The sequence below is a fragment of the Oncorhynchus clarkii genome, chromosome 27 (assembly GCF_045791955.1).
Source record: "Oncorhynchus clarkii lewisi isolate Uvic-CL-2024 chromosome 27, UVic_Ocla_1.0, whole genome shotgun sequence".
NCBI lineage: Eukaryota > Metazoa > Chordata > Actinopteri > Salmoniformes > Salmonidae > Oncorhynchus > Oncorhynchus clarkii.
In genome coordinates this window covers 35,369,331-35,377,966 of record NC_092173.1, presented here as the reverse complement: position 1 = coordinate 35,377,966, position 8,636 = coordinate 35,369,331, and positions in this window count along the sequence as shown.

Here is an 8,636-nt window from a genome sequence, read left to right as displayed (position 1 = left end):
TCTATTAGAACTATAGAAACATAACATCTCTATTAGAACTATAGAAACATAACATCTCTATTAGAACTGGAAACAAGAACAATAGAAACAACATTGAATGTAAACTAAGACAGTTTTTCCAAAAGCACTGATATTAACATATTGTATGCAGTAAAACATGTTCATGGAATAGGTCTATTTTCTGTACTAACTTTTCCCCTACTAATTATTTCCCATACTAACTTCACTTTTACTTGATGTTTGTCTTTATGTTTGTCTTTAGAAAAGTTTGTCCATATGTTTGTCTTTCCCATATTATTGTGTCAAGTCCATCTCATCATTTCCGGGACAGTCTCCATTGTTTTCTAGCCACTGACGGCTTCTTCTCTGCTGGCCAGTTCACATCTGCCACTTTCACACATTCAGGTGGTCCTCCAATTACTTCCAGATACTGTGGTAAATCTGAGATGACCTTTTGTTCACTGGCAGCGGGTATCGCATCAGACACACAATTTGAACATCCCCATACCAGTTTATCATCTCTTGGGCTTGTTGACTCCATTCCTGTGCATGCACTTTGACCTTTTGTTCTTTGACCTCCAGTATAACGCCAGGGTATGGTTGTTCATCCTAGTTCACAATGCACCACTGTCCAGTGTGGTGAGCCTCGATGACATCTGGACGAAGTGGAGCTGAGGTATCCGGGTCGATGACATCTGGACAAAGTGGAGCTGAGGTATCCGGGTCGATGACATCTGGACGAAGTGGAGCTGAGGTATCTGGGTCGATGACATCTGGACGAAGTGGAGCTGAGGTATCCGGGTCGATGACATCTGGACGAAGTGGAGCTGAGGTATCCGGGTCGATGACATCTGGACGAAGTGGAGCTGAGGTATCCGGGTCGATGACATCTGGACGAAGTGGAGCTGAGGTATCTGGGTCGACATCTGGACGAAGTGGAGCTGAGGTATCTGGGTCGACATCTGGACGAAGTGGAGCTGAGGTATCTGGGTCGACATCTGGACAAAGTGGAGCTGAGGTATCTGGGTCGACATCTGGACAAAGTGGAGCTGAGCTATCTGGGTCGATGACATCTGGACAAAGTGGAGCTGAGGTATCTGGGTCGATGACATCTGGACAAAGTGGAGCTGAGGTATCTGGGTCGATGACATCTGGACGAAGTGGAGCTAAGGTATCTGGGTCGATGACATCTGGACAAAGTGGAGCTGAGGTATCCGAGTCGATGACATCTGGACAAAGTGGAGCTGAGAGACCATGGCCATTAGCCGGGACTGTGATTTCTTGGAGTCCATAACATGGTCAATCCCACATGCTTTGCGCTGCTTGGCAGAGACAACTTATGTCTCTGTATTTGAGGATGCCAGGCACGAGACTCTTTCCATTTATGGTTACCAGAGGTACCCCAGAAATCCTCTGTGCCTTACTTTCCACCTCTGCCTCACTAACATAATACAACTGTATTTGAGTGCCAGAGTCCCTTACCTCCTGGTAGAAAGACATTGTGTCTGTTATGTTTTTCCAGTGGTGGACCAAGAGGTCAGCTGACCCGCCCACTCCAACACTGTTTCTCCTGCTCTCAACATCTGTGTTATTTCTGTCTGACCCACCATTGCTTTCACTCCTGTCTTGTTCCTCTTTCTGCGACATCATTCACTTTTTTTTTTCCAACTCTCTAAAAGCTTTCAGTAAATCCTGTGTTTTTTTCCAAGGTAGGTCGCTCTGTGATCCGGGTCAGCATCCCTGCGCTGTCTGTAGAGTCGTTGCTTTTCAGCAGCACTTACTTTTTAATTTGCCATATCTTTCAAAAGGAAAGCCATATTATGTTACAAATTGCAATATTGAAACAATATAAAATCTTCCGGTGATGATAAAAAGTTAGAAATGTTATTGTCACTGGTGTCACCAGGAACAGTAACACCTGTGACGAATCTGCTGACAAGGTGTTATTGGATAATTATTTCAATCATATTTCCTTTCCCCATACTGTAAACTGTATAACACCAGTGACAGGTTTCAAAGCTTCGCATTAAATGACCAAATTAATATCAAATTGCTAACATGAAGAGTGAGTGAAGACTCACCATGTGCTCTTCAAAACAGCCTCCAATGAACCTTTGACCCAGGAAGAAGTTGGCAAGGATGTTGCATTTTAAAAATAGATTTTTAAGGGTAAAACCAGTGACATGAAATTAAGTGACAGATATTCTCTGTAATTAATTTATAATAATTAGTTGATATTTTAGTTTAAGTAATTCCCTAAACAGCTATAATACATTTAAAGTTGTAGATTTTTTAAAATTTTGACTCAAATAGGTCACTATACCATAACTCCTGGTGAGGGACAAGCCATTTTCATGGTGCTGACCGCGTTCTACGATGATATGGAAAATTTCATTTGCAATATAACTGTCTTTAAATATGTTTATTAACAATAAAACACTTCAATCATTTTTTTTATATATTATCCCATTTTTGTGTGTTTTTCCCTGGGGGTTAAGGCGGGGACCAGGAAAGACACCATTTCTGTAGAATCACCCATTTATCGGAATGAATGATATCAGCAAAATATCCACGATGTTTGGTCGGCGTTGATCATTTTATAGTCCCAGCTCTAGTATAAAGTAGGTCTTGATGTGAGACAGTTGTGTTGGTCAATCAATGTCTGCTGTCTGTTGGATTGCATCATAATGTCACGTTCTGACCTTAGTTCCTTTGTTTTGTCTTTGTTTTAGTATGGTCAGGGCGTGAGTTGGGGCGGGCAGTCTATGTTTGTTTTTCTATGTTGGTTTTTGTGTTCGGCCTAGTATGGTTCTCAGAGGCAGGTGTCGTTAGTTGACTCTGATTGAGAATCATACTTAGGTAGCCTTTTTCCACCTGGGTTTTGTGGGTGTTTATTTCCTGTTTAGTGTTTGTCATTCACCTTACGGGACTGTTCATTTGTTGTTTATTGTTTTTGTTCAGTGTTCATTTTGCTTCATTAAATTATGGACACATACCACGCTGCGCTTTGGTCCTCCGATCCTTCTCGCTACTCCTCCTCAGAAGAGGAGGACGAGATCCCTTACACATAATACATTTAGCATTATAATGATGTATTTTAGTAAAGATCAGCAACACAGAGAACCCATGACCCACACTAATGTTCTAATGTTCCCAAATGAAGGCACCGCCCGGAGGGGTTGGCTGCGGTCTTATCGGCTCTTAACCAAGCATGCTATTTTGAATGTTTTTTTCGAGTTGTTCATAACTTGTTTTGCACATAACGTTGCTGCTACCATCTCTTATGACTGAAAAGAGTTTCTGGACATCAGAACTGCGATTACTCACCTCAGATTAGACAAAGAGCTTTTCTTCAATGAGTCAGACGGGAGATACTACAGACACCCGACCAGACCCAGATCCCCGTCATTCGCTGGAGAAGGAAACTGAGATTTCGCTGAAAATGATCAGGGTGCCTTCTGAGGATCAGGTGATGAGTGGCTAATCTGCTTTTGCCTTCAGTCCTGCTAGCTAACGTTCAATCGCTGGAAAATAATGGGACGAACTGAAAGCATGTAAATCCTACTAACGGGACATTAAAAACTGTAATATCTTATGTTTCACAGAGTCGTGGCTGAACGACGACATTAAGAACATACAGCTGGCAGGTTATACACTCTATCAGCAGGATAGAACAGCAGCCTCTGGTAAGACATGGGGCTGGGGGCCTATCCATATATGTAAACAGCTGGTGCACGATATCTAAGAAAGTCTAGCCTGAGTTAGTGTGGTCTACAGTTTATCATGAGATACTCTATCTACCTAGAGAGTTTTCATATGTATTTTTCGTAGCTGTCTATTTACCACCACAGACCGATGCTGGCACTAAAACCTCACTCAATGAGCTGCATACGGCCATTAGCAAACAGGAAAACGCTCATCCAGAGGCGGTGCTCCTAGTGGCCGGGGACTTTAATGCAGGGAAACTTAAATCAGCCTTACCTAAATTTTATCAGCATGTTAAATGTGCAACCAGGGGTAAAAAAAAACTCTGGACCAGCTTTACTCCACACACAGAGACATACAAAGCTCTCCCCCACCCTCCATTTGGCAAATCTATCCTATTCTATCCTCCTGATTCCTGCTAACAAGCAAAAATTAAAGCAGGAAGCACCAGTGACTCAGTCAATAAAAATGTGAGATGCAGCAGATGCTAAACTACAGGACTGTTCTGCTATCACAGACTGGAATATATTCTGGGATTCTTCCGATGGCATTGAGGAGTACACCACATCAGTCACTGGCTTCATCAATAAGTGCATCGAGGACTTCGTCCCCACAGTGACTGTACTTACATACCCCAAACAGAAGCCATGGATTACAGGCAAAATTTGCACTGAGCTAAAGGGTAGAGCTGCCGCTTTCAAGGAGCAGGACTCTAACCCAGACACTTATAAGAAATCCCACTATGCTCTCCGACGAACCATCAAACAGGTAAAGCATCAATACAGGTCTAAGTTCGAATCGTACTACACAGGCTCCAATGCTCGTCGGATGAGGCAGGGCTTGCAAACAATTACAGACTACCAAGGGAAGCACAGCCGAGAGCTGACCAGTGACACGAGCCTACCAAACGAGCAGAATAACTTCTATGCTCGCTTCGAGGAAAGTAACACTGAAACATGCATGAGAGCATCAGCTGTTCCGGACGACTGTGTGATCACGCTCTCTGCAGCCAACGTGAGTAAGACCTTTTAAACAGGTCAACATTCACAAGGCTGCAGGGCCAGACGGATTACCAGGACGTGTACTCTGAGCATGAGCTGACCAACTGGCAAGTGTCTTCACTGACATTTTCAACATGTCCCTGATTGAGTCTGTAATACCAACATGTTTCAAGCAGACCACCATAGTCCCTGTGCACAAGAACACTAAGGTAACCTGCCTAAATGACTACTGACCCGTAGCAATCACGTCTGTAGCCATGAAATGCTTTGAAAGGCTGGTCATTGCTCACATCAACACCATTATCCCAGAAACCCTACACCCACTCCAATTTGCATACCACACCAACAGATCCACAGATGATGCCATCTCTATTGCACTCCACACTGCCCTTTCACACCTGGACAAAAGAAACACCTACGTGAGAATGCTTTTCATTGACTACAGCTCAGCGCTCAACACCATAGTCCCCTCAAAGCTCATCACTAAGCTAAGGACCCTGGGACTGAACACCTCACTCTGCAACTGGATCCTGGACTTCCTGACGGGCCGCCCCCAGGTGGTAAGGTTAGGTAACAACAAGACTCCAGCCACCCTAGTCATAGACTGTTTTCTCTGCTACCGCACGGAAAGCGGTACCGGAGCGCCAAGGCTAGGTCCATGAGGCTTCTAAACAGCTTCTACCCCCAAGCCATAAGACTCCTGAACATCGAATTAAATGGCTACCCAGACTATTTTCATTGCCCCCACCCTCTTCTATGCTGCTGCTACTCTCTGTTATCTATGCAGTCACTTTAATAACTTGAGGTAATAACTACATATTACCTCAATTACCTCAACACCTGTGCCCCCGCACATTGACTCTGTACCAGTACCCCCTGTATATAACTCCGCTATCTCTAGCCACTTTAATAATTAAAAATGGAATGTAATAGATGTATCATTAGTCACTTTAAACAATGCCACTTTATATAATGTTTACATAACCTACATTACTCATCTCATATGTATATACTGTACTTGATACCATCTACTGCATCTTGCCTATGCCGTTCGGCCATCGCTCATCCATATACTTATATGTACATATTCTTATTCATTCCTTTACACTTGTGTGTATAACGTAGTTGTTGTGAAATTGTTAGATTACTTGTTAGATATTACTCCACGGTCAGAACTAGAAGCACAAGCACTTCGCGACACTCGCATTAACATCTACTAACCATGTGTATGTGACCATTAACATCTGCTAACCGTGTGTATGTGACCAATAACATCTGCTAACCATGTGTATGTGACCAATAACATCTGCTAACCGTGTGTATGTGACCAATAACATCTGCTAACCATGTGTATGTGACCAATAACATCTGCTAACCGTGTGTATGTGACCAATAACATCTACTAACCATGTTTATGTGACCAATAACATCTACTGACCATGTGTATGTGACCAATAACATCTGCTAACCGTGTGTATGTGACCAATAACATCTGCTAACCATGTGACCAATAACATCTGCTAACCGTGTGTATGTGACCAATAACATCTACTAACCATGTGTATGTGACCAATAACATCTGCTAACCATGTGTATGTGACCAATAACATCTGCTAACCATGTGTATGTGACCATTAACATCTGCTAACCACGTGTATGTGACCATTAACATCTGCTAACCGCGTGTATGTGACCAATAACATCTGCTAACCATGTGTATGTGACCATTAACATCTGCTAACCATGTGTATGTGACCATTAACATCTGCTAACCGTGTGTATGTGACCAATAACATCTGCTAACCATGTGTATGTGACCATTAACATCTGCTAACCGTGTGTATGTGACCAATAACATCTGCTAACCGTGTGTATGTGACCAATAACATCTGCTAACCATGTGTATGTGACCAATAACATCTGCTAACCGTGTGTATGTGACCAATAACATCTGCTAACCATGTGTATGTGACCAATAACATCTGCTAACCGTGTGTATGTGACCAATAACATCTACTAACCATGTTTATGTGACCAATAACATCTACTGACCATGTGTATGTGACCAATAACATCTGCTAACCGTGTGTATGTGACCAATAACATCTGCTAACCATGTGACCAATAACATCTGCTAACCGTGTGTATGTGACCAATAACATCTACTAACCATGTGTATGTGACCAATAACATCTGCTAACCATGTGTATGTGACCAATAACATCTGCTAACCATGTGTATGTGACCATTAACATCTGCTAACCACGTGTATGTGACCATTAACATCTGCTAACCGCGTGTATGTGACCAATAACATCTGCTAACCATGTGTATGTGACCATTAACATCTGCTAACCATGTGTATGTGACCATTAACATCTGCTAACCGTGTGTATGTGACCAATAACATCTGCTAACCATGTGTATGTGACCATTAACATCTGCTAACCGTGTGTATGTGACCAATAACATCTGCTAACCATGTGTATGTGACCATTAACATCTGCTAACCGTGTGTATGTGACCAATAACATCTGCTAACCATGTGTATGTGACCATTAACATCTGCTAACCACGTGTATGTGACCATTAACATCTGCTAACCGCGTGTATGTGACCATTAACATCTGCTAACCATGTGTATGTGACCAATAACATCTGCTAACCATGTGTATGTGACCGATTTGATTTGTTATTTACTGCAGCTCTTAAATTATTTGTTATTCTTATCTCTTAATTTTTTCCTTTTTTTTTAGGTATTTTCTTAAAACTGCATTGTTGGTTAAGGGCTTGTAAGTAAGCATTTCATTGTTGGTTAAGGGCTTGTAAGTAAGCATTTCATTGTTGGTTAAGGGCTTGTAAGTAAGCATTTCATTGTTGGTTAAGGGCTTGTAAGTAAGCATTTCATTGTTGGTTAAGGGCTTGTAAGTAAGCATTTCATTGTTGGTTAAGGGCTTGTAAGTTAGCATTTCATTGTTGGTTAAGGGCTTGTAAGTTAGCATTTCATTGTTGGTTAAGGGCTTGTAAGTTAGCATTTCATTGTTGGTTAAGGGCTTGTAAGTTAGCATTTCATTGTTGGTTAAGGGCTTGTAAGTAAGCATTTCATTGTTGGTTAAGGGCTTGTAAGTTAGCATTTCATTGTTGGTTAAGGGCTTGTAAGTTAGCATTTCATTGTTGGTTAAGGGCTTGTAAGTAAGCATTTCATTGTTGGTTAAGGGCTTGTAAGTTAGCATTTCACTGTTGTTTTTCGGCGCATGTGTAACGGTCGTCGTTGCTTTAAGGATCGGACCAAAGCGCAGCGTGGGAAGTGTTAATGATTTTATTGGATCAACAAACACTCAAACAAAATAAACCAAGAGGGAAACCGAAACAGTCCTGTCAGGTGCAGAACACTAAACAGAAACCAACTACCCACAAAACATAGAAGGGAAAACGCTACCTAAGTATGGTTCCCAATCAGAGACAACGACAGTCAGCTGTCCCTGATTGGGAACCATACCCGGCCAAAACAAAGAAATACAAAACATAGAAAAAGGAACATAGAATGCCCATCCAAATCACACCCTGACCAAACCAAAATAAAGACATAAAAGCTCTCTAAGGTCAGGGTGTGACAGCATGTGACAAATACAATTTAATTTTATTTCTAATGTACCATTGTTAATGATTTTGTGCAAAATTGACAAGGGAGTTTATGTAATAATGTATGTTTTATAGAATTGTGCATGAGGTGTGAGTCAGTGGAGAAGAAGATAGAAAACCCAGTCTAGTGGGTTACAGTACAACGCTACATACAGCACCAGTCAACAGTTTGGACACACCTGCTCATTCAAGGGTTTTTCTTTATTTTTACAATTTTATACATTGCAGAATTATAGTGAAGACATCAAAACTATGAAATAACATATACGGAATCATGTAGTAACCAAA